At 34.9% G+C, this 20,644-nt stretch overlaps 1 protein-coding gene across 2 annotated transcripts in view; it reads left to right on the forward strand.

Moving 5' to 3' along the window:
- Positions 1-1,285: 1,285 nt before the first annotated feature.
- Positions 1,286-20,644, forward strand: part of LOC145989699 (protein C19orf12 homolog) — a 30,582-nt gene continuing 11,223 nt past the window's right edge. The window contains exon 1 of one of the 2 annotated variants that reach the window (XM_083124933.1): positions 1,286-1,341. The gene's annotated coding sequence lies outside the window, so the exon portion shown is untranslated. Of the gene's footprint in view, positions 1,342-14,945; positions 15,045-20,644 lie in introns of those variants that run through there. The other variant, XM_083124932.1, reaches the window with a different exon arrangement.

Genomic DNA, 20,644 nt, shown 5'->3' on the forward strand with positions numbered 1-20,644 from the left:
GGCTTGTGTTGCTGCAGCCATAAACCTTCGGATTTAAGAGGGCTAGAGAGTTAGTTATTTAATTAATAATAAATGCATATTAAAATGACAGTGATATTAATAGTATTACTGTTATTCAGTTATCAAAACGCTACATTTTATAAATAGCTTCGCTACAGCTACCACTACTCACCCAAAATTGTAGCTTCGCTACAACTACAGCAACATTTACCAAAAAGTAGCTCGCTATGCTACTCTTGTTCGCTACTTTTACATGAAAGAAACATATGGATATTCGAAAGGAGCCCTTAGCAATTGTACTTACGAGATAATAGATTCCATTTTTTATTATCATGAGACCCGTTATTCGATATATTTTGATAGCATTGACTTATTTTTAGTGTTTGAGAATGATAACGTGCCTATATAAGTGGCATATCAATTCAAATTTTATATAGTGAGTATTTATTTATTTATTTTAGAAATTGAACGCAACAGGTATATTACCCATTTATGGCGTTCACTATACAATAATTTTCTGATAACGTTATTGAAAAATTGCAATAATGATGCTACCAATTTAATGTTTGACTATACGTAAATATAATATTGGGAATAATTATTTCATTTTTAATAGACGAATATGAAGACAGTATTTTTAATTCAGGAACTAATGAAATAAATTACACGGCTATCTATAATCTTGATTATCAGAATATCTATCTCCTGGATCATCGGGATTGTCAGGTATAATAGCCTTGATCATTATGAACATCATGCACAAAATAAGCGTCATTACTGACAATCTTTTGACATTGTTGTCACATGCAAAATTTATCTTAAAACGTCGGGAAGAAATGTAGCTGTAGCGAAATTTTAAAAATGTAGCGCCGCTACATCTATAGCTACAAATTTTGTAGCTAGCTACTTCCGACCTCTGATGTTACTATCATTGCATCCAAAGTAAATAAGAACAAGATCTATCACGCCTGTAATTTCAGACAATTAGGTTCTCATTTACATCTTTATTTTTCTAAATTTCGGGTCCACCCACCGACAGGAGACAAATTCAGTACAAGAACTTTTTGTTTCCCTCATTATCTATTGTTTACAAGAGTGTATTAAATAAATAAAGTGGATGTCCAAATTCGAGGCAGGAACTGTGTTCCGGCTCCAAAACTGATTTGCCAGAACAGACTTCCGGTACGTTCTGGCTCACTTTACGCCGTGCAACTGCGTGATTAGGAAGGATCTGTTTCGTTTTCCACCCCTACTTCCTGGTGATAATGATAGATAGATACAGTGGCGGGGAAGAGGAATTCTGTACTTAGAGACAGGCTGGTGTAGACTTGATTTGCTAGCGTGAGTACTGTACCTTTTTATATTTATTATTTCGTTAGTTTTAGTTTCTTTGGTCACTTGGTCATGTGAAATAAATAATTTCGTGGTAGCACATAGATGCTTTTCTGTTTAGGGGGACACAGTATGTTGATTTGTTTATTTTAAGTGAGGAGATTGACCAATCGATTATGCTCAGTGTGCCCTTCGTAGAATCTCGGTCCTTCTAAGAACCATCAGTGAAATCGTCTCTATGGTGCGCCATATGCAGGACAATGTGAGCAGCAGTGGCGTACTTACTCTTCATTCTGCATGTTACAGAGTTTACTGCCGATAAACCAACTTAGGCGAAATCCAGATCCATTTTCAGGTGAAAAGATAAATTTTATGAAGAAAATTGGTACCGGAAGATTTGAGGTTGTCGGACTTCTGTTTTTGTTTTATTTGCATGCCTCATGTTTTATTTCTATTATATCTAATTAACCTAAAGGGTGTATATAATACATATATACAATGAATAAGAATCGCTGCGTTAAACCTGGTCAAATTTTGAGGATACGCCAAGGGAAATTCTGCCGAGGAATTTGGCCCATTGCGTGAAATGGCTTGAAAATACCAGTTCAATCTATGGTTCAATGCAAAAGCAATGAAGGGGTGAGGGGATATTTCGTTGTGTAGAATTCGATATTTTTTACAGAATTTGCCTCGGGAAAATGGCGAATTATTTCCGTACTGAATATCGTGATTTCAAACATTTCTAGTCCCGATCCTCTTTCGATCAAAACAAAATCTTTCCATTCCGCACATCGTACTTTCGAGTAGTGCTGTTCTACAAAGTTTAGATTTTCCGGCCAAACAGCTCATCATGTGACCGTGACTAGCAGACGGGATACACCAAGATATGTGGTTATTTCTGAAAGGAGTACGTGGTTGTAAATGAATCGATGTGATGCTTACATAATAATAATTTTCCCCTGGTAAAATTTTCGTATCACCAAAACGTATTTCTTTAATTTTACAGGAGAAAGTACTTACCGAAATGGGTTTATTTATACTTTAGGAAGGTCTTGGAAGTTTGTTTTCACCTCGTTGAAATTTTTTTGCCGGTAAATCATGTAATTTTCGACATTAATGTCACTCCGATGCACGAAAGCTGTTCTCTTGATGTCCGTCTACTACGTGAACCAAATATTTGAGAGCGTTTCATGACGTAACAACCGGTCAGTGTTTCCAAATACGCGGTTTTGTAACTGTGTAACAAAACGTAAATAAACGTGAGTTACTGTTCATCATTTCTGATTACGAACTTGCGACAACATCACGTTCACAGGATCAGTGGCGTGCTCAATGTGAGGTTGATGGAGTTATAACACCCCTTTCGCCCAGTATCTCTAAGGCTATTTATGAATGGTTCGTGTGGCTATCCGTGAATGGTTCGTGGGGCTATCCGTCAATGGTTTGTGGGGCTATTTATGAATGGTTTGTGGGGCTATCCGTCAATGGTTCGTGGGGCTATTTATGAATGGTTCGTGGGGCTATTTATAAATGGGTCGTGGGGCTATCCGTGAATGGTTCGTGGGGCTATTTATGAATGGTTCGTGGGGCTATTTATGAATGGTTCGTGGGGCTATCCGTGAATGGTTTGTGAAAAACAAATTTAACTATGTTTGCCTAACCTAACAGATCCTAACCTAACCTTGCCGTGCATGGTTCGTGGGGCTATTTATGAATGGTTCGTGGGTCTATCCGTGCATGGTTCGTGGGGTTTTCGATCCTGGAAAAAATACAAAATCAGTAACACGAAAGTAGGTATTTTTCTATGAAGAAGGCTGCAACACTGCATAACCACTGATCATGGACTACGCTAGTCAAGATTTCTCCGCCATATTGCGTGTAACGCAAGCGAAAGCGAACAAAATAAAAATACTCGATATTTCGAAAGTTCAGATTATTTGCGTGCAAAAAACGAAACGCGAACTTGAAGAACGCTTAGGAATGCAGAATACGTAAGTATCAATGTGGAAAATACGAAAATAAGGGAATTAGAGACGTTTGGTGGTTACTGAAATTTTAATTTCCCCCTTCTCCCTTTGTATGGATGGTAAGGCTATTGCGGTGTTTTGGAAATACACAAGTAAGAAGTATTTTTAAATCTATTGCATTGTAGCTTACAGCTGTGCCAATAAGCGAGCTTTCATCTCGAACACTTGTCATTTACACAATATTGTAAATACTTAGGTGAGTTTCGCGTTTATAGTTTCAAGTTAAAAGTATTATTTCAATATTTTTGCCTTTAGTACACCCTTTTGTAATGATCTTTGAGTAAAAAGAAGTTTATATTTTGAGATAAATGTTAATAGTCGAATTGTAATCGTTTTGTTTTTGTAGGTACAAGAATGTTCAAAGTTGTCCTACTTTTTAAGAATAAGATTCGGAAAATGCACAAGCCATCTATTTCCTTACCATGAATAATATTTGAATTAGGATAATGCTTTCTTGAATTTCGATTGGCAGCTGTTCCAGTAAAGTCTTGAGAAAACTTATATTCTAACCTAGATTCATGGTGAATTAAAAGTGGCTTTAGTAACTAAACCAAAATTACATACGCCAATAAATATTTTTTCCGATATTTAAATAGCATGCCCATAGTTTGTTTTTCTCATTACTTCATACTGTCTCCCACTCATCACAGTGTATGCTAGAATGCACCAAAATTACATGAACCTATTATCATCATGTATGTATGTGGCCTGCAGCTAAAGTGGAAAATGTTGACTGGGGGATGTGCAGGAAGTTAGTAGCTGGGGGTATGTTTGGTCGACAGGCCCCAGGGGGTGCTCGTTGCTATGTGAAGTACGTATGCATTACGTCATCTGGGAGGATCGGGTTTGACGGTGCTCGTTGCTATGTGCAGTAAGTTTGGTGCGGGGTACATTTAGCTACTAACACGTCGCAAAAATCGGAACAAGCAGGTTGTTGATTTTGTAGCGTTCGATTTATTTTTATTGTATTTTTGTACTTCTAGACTGCAATCATGTCTAATTGTGCTGTAGCAAGCTATGAAAACTATAACCAGAAAACTAAAGGAACTGACATAAAATATCATAGATTTCCAGTCGATAATTGCGTAAGTAAACAGTGGATTCATGCTTGTAGACGAAATGTAAAAATTGCCAGTGTGCAGTGCCAATTATTGTGAAGAAGACTATGTGCGAGATCTAAAAGCAGAATTTCTGTATTTTCCACCAAAGAACGTGCTGAAGCCAACTGCCGTGCCATCGCTAAAATTACATCCAATTACTTTAGTACCAAATAATCGAGGAAATAGTGTAGTTCTCCTAAACACTTATCTTCACAATATGCTTCGCTTGTAGGACGTGCTGATAAGGTTTGCAGAGCTGTACTCTACAAAAGACACGCAATAAGGAAACGTGCCCTAAACAGGCTAAAGACTATGCTGCCAAAAAAGTAAAAAATATATAGACGTTGGTATATACACAAACTGCAAGCAATGTTTCGTTGTTGGAAAACATATTCGATCTATTACAAAGGAGAAATACACATCTGCATAATGAAGCAAATAAATTAAACATTACAAACAACCTCTTTCAACCGCTTTAACCAAATAAAAAAGTTCAAAATCTAGAACGTAACCTAACCGACAGTACTACTACAAGAGAAGTCATCAATATCTTGAAAATGTGTTCAACTAGTGCGAAGTACGTAGTGAGCCTAACTGATTTGTTAAGTACATTTTATGTAAGTCGGATTTATAATTATTAACAATTTCATTTAACACAGACCGATGTGAATTGTGATTTGTATGTTCACATTATTGTGAAAAACGTTGTCGGAAATGGGCATTTCGAAGATCGCTTACTAACTTTCACGCTATTCGAAATGAAATTCACTTAGTACATCTTCAATTCGAGTTACATAGCGTTGTATGCACGATGGTAAATATTGCATAAGTGAATACACCCATCATTAAAATGTTTGCAACTTTGTTCAATTTTGGTATTTCACAAATATATTGTGAATAATTTTGTACCCTTGTACTCAATATAAACCAATGGATGTTACATTATTTCTTTGTAGTACATTTTTGTCAAAAAGAGCAAGATCTAAGATTAGTGTAATGCAAGTTACTTCGTTAATGTACAAATGTGTGTCGCATATCAGCCTTGGAGTATATTTTCCGGTTATACAACTCAGACACACATGGGAATGGAAATGAAAATCTGCGGACAAAGTCCTTTAACGAATAATAATTCGTACACTTGCACGGTCAATCATTGTGAGTTCATGTAACTTTTCTCCTTTATTGTTTAACTAAACTAAGATATTTTCATCGATATTCTCAAAGCGTTTCATTTACCGTGTGATCAAAGATCTATTTCTATAGGCTTGAATTAGTAGGATAAGACATTTAAGTTTGATGTTCCTAGCACTCATCAAGTATTTCGAGTAGGTTAACTTAGTTAAATTAGTACTGTACACTTTGACTCATCTTCTGCACGCGTTTGTATGTAAAGTTCTTAATACGAAAAAATACTTTTTAGAACTATGACAACGATAACTAGCAGCCAAATTTGAACCAGACAATTTAAAAATATCTGCAAATTACAAACTGGAATTGCGTTTTCAAAGTCTGAAACTACTATCTTACAAACTATTTCACCATTCTTCCTCCACATAAAACTTTTCAAAAAATTTTTGCATGTGGAACTTTGATCCGTACGTAAATTATTGTACAGTAAATAAATATATGAAGAAGGTTGGGAATTCTTTCGAATCTAGAGTAAGTATCAAATGCAGAGTAAAATTTTATCTAGATTGTATATTGCTTCTTTCATTTGATAACTTCAAAAATAAAGTTACATTATGGTGAATGGTAAAGATTGGATTTTAAGTATATCAGTATAATTTTAATACTTTCTGATGTTATGTAAAATTTGAAATGTTCCTGGGAATGATTGCAACGTTCTGAATGAATAAGAAGGAACTATTTAGTCAGAAAACTAAATATTAGGCATTTGTACTTCGTTGTGTTAAATGTTGTAAATAGATTATACCGGACTACTATCGGATTAGAAATTACGGATATTCAAGTTTGGACTCCAATTAAAAGTTAATCAGTAGAACCACATAAAAACGAGTTACATCAAAATTCAGCTTATTCAATTCTGTGTCAATCTATAGTTACCTATTTATTTTTTATTATGCCTTCTATTTTTATTATCGTGAGAACAAGATAGGATTATTTTTTAGTTTGGCAAACTATCGCTCTCTTTGAGATTCTATAAATAAAGAACGGGTGTTTTTTTTATTTATAGATTATATATTATATAATTTATTTATTTATTATCCAAACTCTAATATCCATAATTTATAATCCGATAGTACTCCTGTGACGTTCTGTGAGCCCGTAGTACTTCGGAGGCCTCTGTCGATCTCCTTGGCGTAGTGCTTAGCACATCGTGCTTCGACGCCAGGGATCCCGGATTCGAATCCAATCGGGCAAGATATTGATTTGTCCTTAATGGGAAAATTGAGAATTTAGTAAATGTGATAGTATATGTGAAAACAAATATTGATTGATTGATTTGCTTCATTTTACTTCGCTTCTTGTGCCACTTTTGGCTAATTTGCGAAGATAGGGATGAGTGATGAAATGATGAATGAACACTCACAAACATCCATGCCCAAGCCAGGATTCGAACCCAAATCTCTGGCGTTGAAGTGCGATGTGCTAACCACTACGCCAAGGAGGCCGGCTTGTGGAAACAAAGAAAGAGATCCTCTTATGGGTTTTCCTTTCATATTTAAAGAAAGACAGAAAGGCAAAAATAAACCAAAACTGTCAATCAATTCTTTCTTTGTAATTCTTTCACTATGCAATTCTTCTTTAGCATGCAACGTTTCTTATTAAAATCATAATACGATTTATGAAATGATGAAATCTGAAATTCTAATTAGAACACGGACAACCTTCTTTGTAATATATCGATCATGTTTCAGAAAAATGAATTTTTACAATACTTTTGCACGTGCAATTTTCCCCTCTTTTAAAAGTAGCGTGTTTTAATTATGTTACTAATCATTAAAGGAATACCTCAATACCATCCCGAAGTATGATAATTAATATTTACCCCTCAAAGTAGTGAAACACTTTCCCTCTCTGAAACTCGCATAGAAATGATAGCGGCCGTTTACTTCTGCCAAGCCCCGAACGAACATAACCGAAGGGGCACCGAGTATAACCGATCCTCCCACATGACGTCACGCGTTCGTGCATGATCGGCAATTTTCGGATGGCGCTACCTTATAGTATATTAAGTTACCTTGGACAGGCCCTGCAGTTTAACATGGTGACAAATCAGACAACTGGGAAGATGATTTGCGAAAATTATGCTAAGTGAGGGATTTATACGATACTTATACTACAATAAGAATCAAGTGTCTCCTTACGAGATAAAATTATCATTTAAGTATTTATTAAAGGAGTTTTGTTATGTTAGCCTCAGAAATGAGGGAAAACAGTAAATGGAATTCCAGACAATAGTATTTTTATTCATCAGATTCAATTTAATGCTAGAAAATCTAATCTTCGGGTGCGACACCTTTTACTTTGTTGTATTCCAAGAATAGAAAAATACAAATCATCTCCTTTATTCAGAATTTGTTCTATTGTATAATAATATCTCGACGACGCATGAAAATTTGGATTTCAGACTGCCAATTTGTATGTAAAAACATTAAGATCAATTTTGGAAATATAGCTACTAGTTATATGAGAGTCCATTCTATTCTACATTATATTGCATTATTCTACAATTATTTTACATTGTGTTTTACCTTGTATTTTGGGTAAGAATTGACAATATAGAGAAAGTCTGTAATTCACTTCCTAGTTCTTATACACACTTCTTATGCACTCCTGATGAAGTATCTGGAGTTACGATGTTGGGGTCGCATGTTAAAAATGTACATTTACGTGTAGATGTTGTAAAATAACGTTATTTACCGAGATAATTCTCCATATGGTGTGTTCCGTATAGATGAAATATTGTTCGGCGGTTACGTGCTACAAAACTAGGAATTGCTTACTAAAAGTGATCATTGGCCCACAAACCATTCACGGAAGGTTCAGTTAGGTTAGGCAAGCATAGTTATAACATTTTGTTCATAAAACTATGCATATACACCTATATATAAAAAAAATCAATAGGCTTTTTTTCAAATTTCCAGACGTGACCCCTGGTTTTTTTACAACAGATTCGTGATTAGGAGGTCAAAATTAGTTAGTATACTGAAAATTAACAAAATTGGAGACTTTCTGTATATTGTCAATTCACTCCGTATTTTGTTTATTCTTCTCTTGTTACATACGAGGGTCACTATTTATATTTTGAGCCTAACAATGAAAAAACAGGAATTTGGCATTGAAAACTGCTTTATTGTTTTTCAAAGTATTCTCCTTTATGGTCAATACACTTTTGCATTCGTTCGAATCATTTGTCAAAGCAGTTTTTCCAATCTTCTTGAGACACCTCCATAATATGGTTTTTGAACGCATCAACGGCGTCTTCCGCCGACGAAAATCGTTGACCACGCAATTTATTCTTGACATTCGGGAACAAGAAGAAGTCATTGGGGGCCAAATCAGGACTGTACGGCGGATGACCCATCAATTCGATTTTTTGACTGTTCATAAAGTCGGTTGTTAGACGAGATGTGTGACAGCTGGCATTGTCTTGATGAAGAATGATCCGACTGCGTTTGTTTGTCTTCCGTATTTGACCGAAGACCTCTGGCAAACAAATTGTTGTGTACCATTCAGAGTTGACCGTTCTACGTTCCTCTAAAGGCACAGTTGCCACATGACCAGTTTTCCCGAAAAAACAGGCGACCATTTGTTTCGATGTGCTTCGAGCGCGAACAACTTTTGTTGGATTGGGTTCATCTTGAAACACCCATACAGTCGACTGCTGTTTACGTTCCGGCTCATATGCATATATCCATGATTCGTCACCTGTTGCAATCTCATATACGTCTTTTGAAGCACCACGATTGTATTTATTGAGCATTTGTTTGCACCAATTGACGCTAGCGTCTTTTTTCGTTTTTTCAAATTGTGTGGGATCCAACGAGAACATGCCTTTCTCACAGATAAATGATGATGTAATATTTTATACATGCTGGTGGAACTAATGCCTATGGTTGCCTCAATCTCACAGTATGTCACATGACGATCTTGCAGTATTAGGTTTTGCACAGCATCAATGTTTTCTTGAACAACAACTGATTTTGGACGACCTTCGCGAATGTCGTCGGTGAGCGAATGGCGGCCACGATTAAATTCGTCATACCAGCGTTTCACAGTGGCAAAGGATGGGGCTTCATCGCCAAATGTGGAGTAAGTTGATCGATGCACTCTTGTCTTGATAATCCACGTCGAAAATCGTAAAAAATCATCGCACGAAAATGTTCACGAGTTAATTCCATTTTATTGTTGTCGCGCAATCTCCAAGGCAACATAAACAACACAAATGAAGCTATTGACAAAACATTTGAAGTACATTATGGTCAATAATGCCAGACGATTCCGTGCAAACGTCAAATCGCGCCTAACTTCAATCAGTGTTGCCAAGGCTCAAAATATAAATAGTGACCTTCGTATCTATAGTGACTGTGTATGTTGTTACACTTACTTTACTTTATTATCTCTTGTATGTAAATACACGTGTGTGTATGACTTTATGTATGTACTCGTTGTTAGGTATATGTTTATTATTTGAATAAAAGTACGCATGTGTAAGCTCTCCTGTAATTGGAGATTATTTTCTCTGTTGGAGGCCAAAAAATGAATAAATACCATCCCCCTCACTTCGAACACCATACATACCATGAAATATAGTTCTTAACACAGAATCCAATGCGAATTTGAAACATTATCTGAGTTTGAGGTAAACATAATTACTTAAGCCATGTAATAGTGAAGCTTGAGAAAAATACTGTGCCAAGATTTAGTTGCATTTTGCTGGTGTTAAATGTGGATATCGTTCTAGTTATTTTAGGAAGGAGTTTGAATGTGACAACAACATTGGAATAAAGTGGAATGCATAAATATTACCAGGTAAATTGCTCGACAAGTTCATTCTCTTTGATTCACACAATGCTAATCGCCAAGTTCATTCTCTTTGTTTCACATAATCATTGGTTCAAAAAATGATATAGAATATATTGAAGCAGATGACAATCTCTATTCCGCATCACAACAATCTAATACCTCAAAACAAACAGGATATGAAAGTAAGAAATTGAAAAATATCTATGCACAATTCATCTGGCAATATATATATATATATATATATGCATCCAACTGTACCATTGCATATATACTGGTGCCTGTATAGGAAAATATTTATGAAAATTATATTTTAGAAATCCAATTCATCTTCCGATAAGGTTTAGAAAACTTACCTACAGTTTACAGTGGTATTCAGAGCACTCCAGTGTACCCAGGCCCTCATATATATAGTAAAGAATATTGCATCTTAGGAGGGGTGGAGGGCTAATCATAAATTTAGAGCTAAATTTACCATGAATTGTAGGCCTTTGTGAACATTTTTAGGGTGTGTTCAAATTTTGCAGGGTGTTGGGGATGTGTGGATATTCATGTTTCTCTCATGCTCTGTTCTTTCATTACTGCTAATGAGGAAGTCAGTTTTTCATTTTTTCTCTTCCTTGCATGTTACTTCAGTTGATCTTTCTTCATAGTAAATACTGAGGAATTCCATGTAAGTTAAGGTGGATGGATCATACTGCAGAATGATTTCAAATGATCTCATCAGTGATCAGAATGCTACATTATAAAAGTAGCTTCGCTACAGCTACAGCTGCTCTTACAAAATGTAGCTTAGCTACAGCTACATTTTCCAAAAAGTAGCTCGCTACGCTACTCCTGTTCGCTACTTTGCTACTTTTGCATAAAGAAACTTAAACCAACCACATGGATATTCCAAAGAAGAGCCTAGTATGATAGTTGTATTCAGTGTGGTATTTAAGAAATTTTCAGTGGGGGGTGGGGGAAATTCTACTGTCAAGAGAAAGCATAAGATAATGATTTTATTCCAACCAACACATCCCTTTCTCCCTTCCTACCTCTACCCTCTCTCTCTCTCCCCACCCAACCCCCACACGTACATATGTGTGCTCCTTTCTGCCTGCTAGAGGTGTTGCATGGGGGTACCCCAACAATTTTAAATGGGAAATGAGGTTAGACCACACTTCATTTTTTACCAAAACATATTTTTAGTAATTGCTGAAAAATTGCAGATTTAAATTTGAATCTTGTGACAGAAAAAAAGGATCAAGTCCTTTACGATTATTACACAGTTAATCGGGACTGGACCACATGCTGAGACCGAAAAATATTTCCAACAAAAAATACCACGTTCCAACTTGCCCCATGCATTTTAATTCGGTGATGTTGAAAGATTATGTATGTGTAACTTCATCACTATAGATACATCAAGCCATGCCCATGTAATCTTCCATTTGTTAAAGTTTTCACGACTTAGGCAACTAATAATCACAAGGAAACTCACTGCTTCACTACTACTGCCTTCTTGCAATTTTTCGGAACGGATCCTTTGCTCAATTCAGTGTACTGCCACCAGCATTATCATATTTCGTTTTTTTTGAAGGCAGATTCTCAATATTGATTGCGGTGTCTGGAACTCGTAATGTTCACTTTTTTTTACTAAAATTCTAGTTTCACAAAGAAATGTAGCTCGTTGTTCTTAAAAAAAAGCACACTGTTCTTAACAAAATGATTCGTAATGGGCTATCGTGCTTGCGTCAAAAATTCCATGTAGGCTATCTTCGCGTACTATTGTTCCACTTATGTAAATACATACATTCTGTGGTGACACATTCGAGTCACATGGCAACTCATTTTTAACTTTTACATGGGATGGCATTTTCTGGGCAAATTCCCTTCACAAGGAAAAGAAAGGAAAGGGGCGAGATGATCTTCAATCCTGGCCACTTACTTGAACGTTTCAGGAATAGCGCAGCGCTTGAGGCCACATCTGTGTTTGCCAATTGAGCTTCCAATTATCTGACAGAAAAATGTTGCAATTGAATGGCTAAGTGGGAAAAAGTAACTAAATTGCCAATAATTTGTTGTTTCCCACCAGCCCAGGGATAAAATTTATCACGCAGGGGGGGACAAGTATCCTGAGGGGAAATTCCCCCATCCCCCTACAAATACCACCCTTTTTGTGCTTACTGGAAAATAGATCCTGTAATTTATTATCATGATTCCCGTCATTCGGAAATCATGATAATATGAGTATTGCAATTAGGACGACACAAAATTAATGATTACAACTATACACTGCTCATCGTCATTCATCATTCTTCCTCATTCTCACAATTAGCCAAAAGTGGCAGAAAGCGAATCTAGATAAGAGAATTACTAATTAAAACATTCATCTTCATTGTCATGATTAGCGAAAGTAACAGAAAAGCGAAACAGAAATATACTGAGGAAACTGATGTGTAAATCGGAGTATTCTAAACACATTGTAATTTGCAAATTTCTGAACAAATATTATGACAAAAATAATTGTAATTCCGGAAAGTGTATGTCTATCATTCTTGTAACAATAATTTCTTGCTGGTGAGATCCTATATCCTGACAAATGTCAATTCTGTTAACTTACTGAACCATTGATTGCTGGCACTATTGCTGTCATTCTAGTGGAAAATGGATCGCTCGTTTTTGCACTGTAAGTTGTGTTTTACACAGTAATTAACGACATTTTGCTGCCTTTTACACTAGGGATATCCACAGGATTCGTCCCGGGGTGGCGCAAATCAGGCATTTTTTTCTCCAGTGGTGCCACAAACGAGGCACAATTTTCCTCAAAATAGTGATGCAGCTCAAGAAACGTAGCTGTTAGCCGGAATATAATCATATATATCAGTTAGTATTCTTGATATTAGAATTATTCAGATACTAATGAAATAAATTACACCGATATCCATAATCTATGATCAAGATTTTTATAATCTAGATTATCCGTATTTCCATGTACATAATAGACTTTTTCTTTAGGAACCTCCTACAAAAGTAAGCGTTTTTGTCAAATTCTTTATGATGCTGTTGACACATTCAAAATTTACCTCAAAATATTGAGAAGAAATGTAGCTGAATGTTGTAGCTTCGGCACAGCTACAGCTACGATTTTCCAAATGTAGCGCGCTACTTCCGATCACTGGATCTCATTACGTTATTCCAAGGGTCACAGTTAAGTTGGCATATTCTTGAAATTTATTTGATTTTATTTATTTGCATTCCTTTGACAAAGTTAAAGTGGCCAGAAATGGTATGGAACATGTCAATTTGATTACAATAAGAAAATAATACAGTCATTAATTATGATAAGAAAATAATACAATTACCTTGGCTATTAACATAGGAACACAGAACTGACAAAATGTACAATCATATATTTTTTACATTCCTGTACTGGGAGAGATTGGAACTTTGTTATATCCTTATTTAGGTATATACATTAAAATTAGCACTTAAAATTTCATATTTATGTTTTACGAGAAAATATAAACACCTTGGTTATTATAGCAACAGAAGTGACACTATGTGTAATCATGTACTGATTGATGTGCTTGTACTAATAAAGGACCTTTTAAATAATATGATGTCCTATTCTTCAGTATATACATTTCAAGTAATACACATATAAAATTACATAACTTTACATGTTTAGGTTTTCCAAAAATTAAATAGTACCAATGAAGATGTGGTTATTTCTTTATCTCTTTCTTAAATTGTTTAAGTGATTCTAGTTATGTTGATTGGTAGCTTGTTGTATGTGTTTTATGTATTTCTTCATGTTGAAGTGTTCTATCTACATGTTTGCATTGCAGTTTTTTCAGCATTTGTTTATTGCTAAAGTTAATATCTAGGCCTATAGTTAAAAATAATGTGTGTATTTTATATTACATGTTGCTCTTAATTATTGTTTTTATTTAAAGTTGATGTTTGGTAGTAGACACAAGAATGTTTCTGCACATCTGAAATATCAATTTCATTACTTGAAGGTTAGAAATAACGAATTGTAATGCATTTCTTTAAGACTTGGGGCACCAACGAGATTTACTATGTGGAAATTTTAGCTAAAAATGTAGACCCGACCAGGTCTCGAACTGAGGTCTGGCATACCATACCATTCCTCTACCAACTGATTATCGCCTTCCCGATGGTGCAGTGGTAGCGTCGTTGCCTTATAATCAAGGGGTCCCGAGTTCGATACCCGGTGGAGGCACATAGTGGTTCAGATCCCACTTTAAACTGTAGGTCCAGTCCCGATTAGTCTTACTGTGCATAAAGTGGACTTAAAAAACCCCAACTCAATCCCAACTGATTATTAAGTCAACCACTTGACTTCGCCTGAATTTCTGCTTTCACTGTTTCACCTGTGTGGAATTGCCTCTGCCATTTAACGCAATGGGATCTGTTGCCTTCGGAACACTGTTGACATCAACATTGCCTGGTTTCTTTCAGTGTAGAAACATACAAGAAGAAGAAGAAGAAATGGAGTAGGATCACGGCCGTTATCGCTCCGTAAATTTAGTGAAATATTACAGTGTGTGCACGTTATTGAAATGAAATAATAGTGTGAAACAATGCAGTAAGTACTTAACTTTGTAACTAGATAAAAATATGGGAAGAAAATACGTTCTTTATGTACTTTATTAACTAAGTTCTGGTCCTTGCAAATGTAAACAAACAGCATACAAGTCGATTAGTGCACCTATTTTTTATACAGCACGGTTGGAGCTTTGTGTCGGATTTCTCCAAATATGAGTACTTGCTCAGAATGTTTTAAACCTGTATCAAGACAGGATATCTCATCCAAAATACGGTGCAGTGGTTGCTGCAATTGGTATCATATGAAATGTGTGCAGTTAAAGGAAAGTGATGTGGAATATTTAAAATCTGAACACAGGAAATGGCGATGTACAAAATGCATGAAAGAACGGCGCAGTAGTCTACTTCTTGAAAGTGCGGAGGAACCAGCTAAGGTAGTGAATCCATCCCTAACGGACGTCTATGAACTGTTACAAGCTCTTGCAAATGAAGTTAAAAACTTGAAGCAGCAGCAAGAAGAAACGGAACGTGAACTAGGAAAATTACTAAACCTTGCTCACGAGAAATTAGATGAAAATGCTGAACTAATAAAAAAACAGTCCGAGAGTATAGGTGCATGCTTAGGGCGGATAGAAGTGTTGGAAAGTGAGAATCTGTTATTAAAGAAGCAATTGAAGGAGACACAGCTTCAAGTAGACGATCTGGAACAGTATGGTAGGAGAAATACACTTGAAATATATGGTGTACCAGAAAACTTGAACGAAGATCCCTACGAAATTGTAAAAAAAGTAGGACAAGTACTAGATGTAAAGGTAGAAAATGAAATGATTGACATATGTCACAGAATGAAAAAACTTCCGCAACAGAAATCGGCAGGCATTATTGTTAAGTTTGTTAGACGTGTAGTTAGAGATAAGATAATTGAAAGACGTAAAGTTAAGAGAAATCTAAACTGTACACATCTGGGCTACACAAATAACGAAGTTGTATATATTAATCAAAGTCTCACTCCCCTCAGGAAGAAAATTTATGGCTATGCCAGCAGTGTTGCCAAGTTGGCCCTTTTGAGTACGTACTCAGCCCCAAAATTCAGCAAAAGCCCCATGGGGCTTTTTAGCCCTACAGAGAGAAATCTTGCTACAAATCTAGCCCTTTCAGTAATGAAATGTTTATTGGTATTTCAGTAAACTGCAAAGAAGAATTCACTTAACTGATCCTCCTCTGCACCTGCAAGCTCGTCCTTCGACCCCTCCTGGGGAGCCGGTAGCAAGTGCACATTGTCACTTTTTCCCCTTGTATCTAGTTTTGGTATGCTGTGTAGCCCGAGGCAAATTACGGATAACATCGATTCCAGAAAATGCGAATCTTTGTTCAGTTGCATTGCATCTGGTCCTTGAAAGTTCACAGAAGTGCGGTGCGGAATCGACGAATCGTTCGTAACAGTGAGGCTCACCCAGAGACTAGTTCCTGTTAAGCGGCCGTGTGTGTGTGAGAGTGTACGTGTGCATATATATGAAGGAGGAATATGCCGAAAATGTGTAATGCTTTTGTGTAATCTACTGCACCACAATTTAAGGGGGAAATAAATTATTTAAGTTAAGAAAATTTAATTTAGTTGAGCGTATGCCCCTCATCTTGACAGTTGATTAGTTGTGGTTCTTGAGTTTCAGAAATTTTGCACCAAAACACCCAAGAATTAAGAACCAGATTTTTTTTCAGTGACCAGCCGCACCTTTGTAAATCTAGCCCCTTTGATGTGAATTTTAGCTCCAATTTGGGTGCGATTTAGCCCGTTTTTCTCTCGTGCTGTTGGCAACACTGTATGCCAGGAAAGTTAGAAGAGAGAAAAACTACGCATACTTATGGGTTGATGGTTCAGGGTCTATAAAATTAAGAAAAAGAGAAGGTGATAGAGATATTTTTGTTCTGAAAACAATTGAAGATGTTGATAAGTTAGTATAATTTGAAATGGCTTCACAAAAGGATGTATATGTAATAACTGATGACATAGATAACTTGAAGCAATAAATGGCTTCGTCTGATATTATGGTTTACTATCAAAATGTGAGGGGTCTCAATACAAAAACTTATGAGTTTTATGTAAATAATATAGCAAGGAGATATGATATTATTGTCTTAACAGAAACATGGTTACATGATGGGTTCCTAAGCAGTGAATTATTTCATGATAATTATAGGGTCTTTCGTCATGATAAAACTGGTAATCATAAAGGAGGTGGTGTTCTTATTGCAGTTAAAAATAAAATACCTTCAGATGTTGAACTAAAAAGTAATCTTGATATGTTATGTATTAGAGTCTCTATATGTAACCAATTGTATTATATAATCGGGATCTATATCTCTCCTGCTTCCAAAATTGATATCTATAAATCATTTTACAATTTGTTTGAATGCAAAGAAGAGTTACAAAAATTTACCGTTGATATCTGACTGTTCATACAATCTACAAGAAGGTGGGCCCTGTTATAAATTGTTGCATAACTTTTTAAGTTTTTATGATTTACATTCAATAAACAATGTTAAGAATGGCAATAACAGAACCTTAGATCTTATACTTACTAATGTGTATAGTAACATTACAGTATCTAGAGATGAATATCCTCTTGTTAAGGAGGATATACATCATCCTGCATTAATTATAAATGTGTCTATGTAAATAAAGTTCAAGAGTATTAAAAATAATATCACTCTCAAAAGGAACTTTTGTAAAGCAAACTTTATGCGCATGTACGAATTATTACGAGGTATAGACTGGGCATATTTATACAAAATGAGTAATGTAGAAGAGGCCATAACTTACTTTTATAATGTAATTAATAAGGTATTTGATGAAACTGTTCCATATAAGAAAACTAATATGCACAGCAAATATCCACGATGGTTTACCATAGAAATTATTAATAAATTAAAACTAAAAGAATATCATAGAAAACGAAAGAAAGATAGTGTAAATAGCGAGGTAGAATATAAAAAGCTTAGAAAAATAATTAAAATATTGATAGATAAAGCATACAAAATCTACATCAAAGAAATAGAACAAAATATACAAAAAGATACCAAAGAATTCTGGGAATTTGTGCAAAGTAAAAGGGGCAAGAGAACCAATTATAATCCTACAATGGTCTTTGGAAATAAATTACTTGAAACGAGTCAACATATTGTTAATGGCTTTGCGTCCTATTTTAAATCAGTGTATGTAGATAGTACTGGTGTTTATAATCCATCAGAATATTCTAAAATGGAAGTCCCTTATGAACTATCAATTAGGACAATAACATCTAAAGAATATTTTGAAGCCATAAAAAATTGAAACCAAAAAAATCAGATGGGCCGGATGGAATCCCTCCTTACGTATTAAAAGCATGTGCAGAAATATTAGAAAAACCTTTGTGTTCAGTATTCAATTTAATAATAAAAAATCAATACTTCCCTAATCTATGGAAATTAACGCAAGTCTGCCCCATTTTAAAAACAGGAGATTCTAGAAATATAGAAAATTATAGACCCATTGCAATTTTATGTGCACCAGCAAAAGTATTTGAACATATTATATATATGCGAATATTTAATCATGTAAAGAGTTTTATAAGTGAAAGTCAACATGGATTATTTTTGGATTAATTTTGTCCAATACGCACACAACATACTGCATGATCGTTCAAGTATGCATGTAATTTACACTGATTTCTCCAAAGCATTTGATAAAATTAATCATGATGTCTTGTTAAAAAAACTTTCAAGCTTTGGGTTGACACATAATTTTTTATCTCTTATTGAGTCGTATTTGAATCATAGGAAACAGTATGTAACATATAAAAATGCTAAGTCATATATGTGTACTGCACAGTCAGGGGTACCTCAAGGATCCAACTTAGGACCATTGTTTTTCATTCTTTTCATAAATGATTTACCGTTACATGTTAAACATTCATATTGTTTAATGTATGCTGATGATGTAAAGTTATATAAACAAATTAACGGGCCCCAGGATGTTATGAAACTACAAACAGATTTAAACAGCTTATTTGAGTGGAGTGTTAAAAGTAATCTTGGACTCAATATCAAGAAATGCTGTTTTATGATAATATCAAATACAGAACATACCACACATTATGAGTACTTCATTAATCAGGAAAAACTGAAACAAGTGAAAAGTATTAAAGATCTGGGAGTAATAATTGATCGTAAACTAGAGTTTCATGAACATATATCTCATATAATAAATAATGCGTATAGATCTTTGGGTTTACTAATAAGAAATTGTCTCAATTTTAGCAGTACTACTTCTATTAAGCTTCTGTATAGTGTCTTAGTTAGAAGCAAACTAGAATATGCATCTATTGTTTGGTCGCCACTTTACAAAACCCACATAAAACAAATAGAACAAGTGCAAAAAAAGTTTTTGAGATACCTATATTACAAGAGGTACAACATTTCTGCATACGCAAACAGAGTTTCATATGTCCTTTTACTGAAGGAGTTCTCATTTATGACACTCAGCGATAGAAGAGAATTAGGACAACAGATATTTCTTTATAAAATTATAACTGGATTGTTGGATAATAGAGAGTTTCTTCACCGAATATGTTTCAATGCTAGCACATGTAATTTAAGAAAAAGAAATTTATTACTATATAATATCCCTAAAACTGAAAAGTACAAACAATCACCATTAATTAGAATGAGTAGTATGTATAATAGAATAACATCCACAAATCCAAATATTGACTTTAATCTTAACATTTTGGAATATAAAAATGCTATAAAAGCCACACTTAACAGAGATACTCTCACAAATGGTTGATTATTTATTGTATTTATTAATTATTGTAGAATATGTTCTATATGTATCCCTATATCCACATAGATGTGTGTGTGTGTATATATATAATGTAAATATATGTATGTAGATAAGCTTAAGGATATGTGCCCATTAATATGTGTATGTATTTATATCATTGTTGTTTCTATCCTATTATGGTCATATTTATTCTGTACACCTCATGAGAAAGGTGATAATATTGGTTGTGGATATATGAATAATTTATGTGTGTTGTGTATATGTATGTATGTGTGTATGTATATGTAGATGTGTATGTATATGTATATATATATGTGTGTGTGTGTGTGTGTGTGCGAGCATGTTATTACTCTACGTTATATAAGTGTACTTATGTTATAGTTAATAACTATGTAATATGTATGCATGTTATTTAATCTCATTTATATTCATATTCACATTATTTATGTTATATTAATGCCTCTGTAATTGGAGATATCCTTTCTCTGTAGAAGGCAAATAAATAAATAAATAAATAAATATATTCCATTTGCCACACCAAAAAGATGTACTGTGTGCAGGTTTGACCAGGATTTGAACCTGGGTCTCTGGCATATCGTGCTATTGCTGTACCAGCTCTTTTTTTCTTCTGATAAAGGATAACCCCTAGACTTCGTTCTTTTTCTCTATTTTTCATATGTATGAGTTTTTACTCAATTTTGCATTTTCACATTGAGGACAAACACGAACATCCATACATGGGATTCAAACCTGGGACCTCTGGTGTTGGAATGTGCTGTTGCTGTGCTAACCACTTTGCCATGGAGGTCAACATTAAC

The sequence above is a fragment of the Lepisma saccharinum genome, chromosome 7 (genome assembly GCF_977018435.1).
Source record: "Lepisma saccharinum chromosome 7, izLepSacc3.1, whole genome shotgun sequence".
Classification (NCBI taxonomy): Eukaryota; Metazoa; Arthropoda; class Insecta; order Zygentoma; family Lepismatidae; genus Lepisma; species Lepisma saccharinum.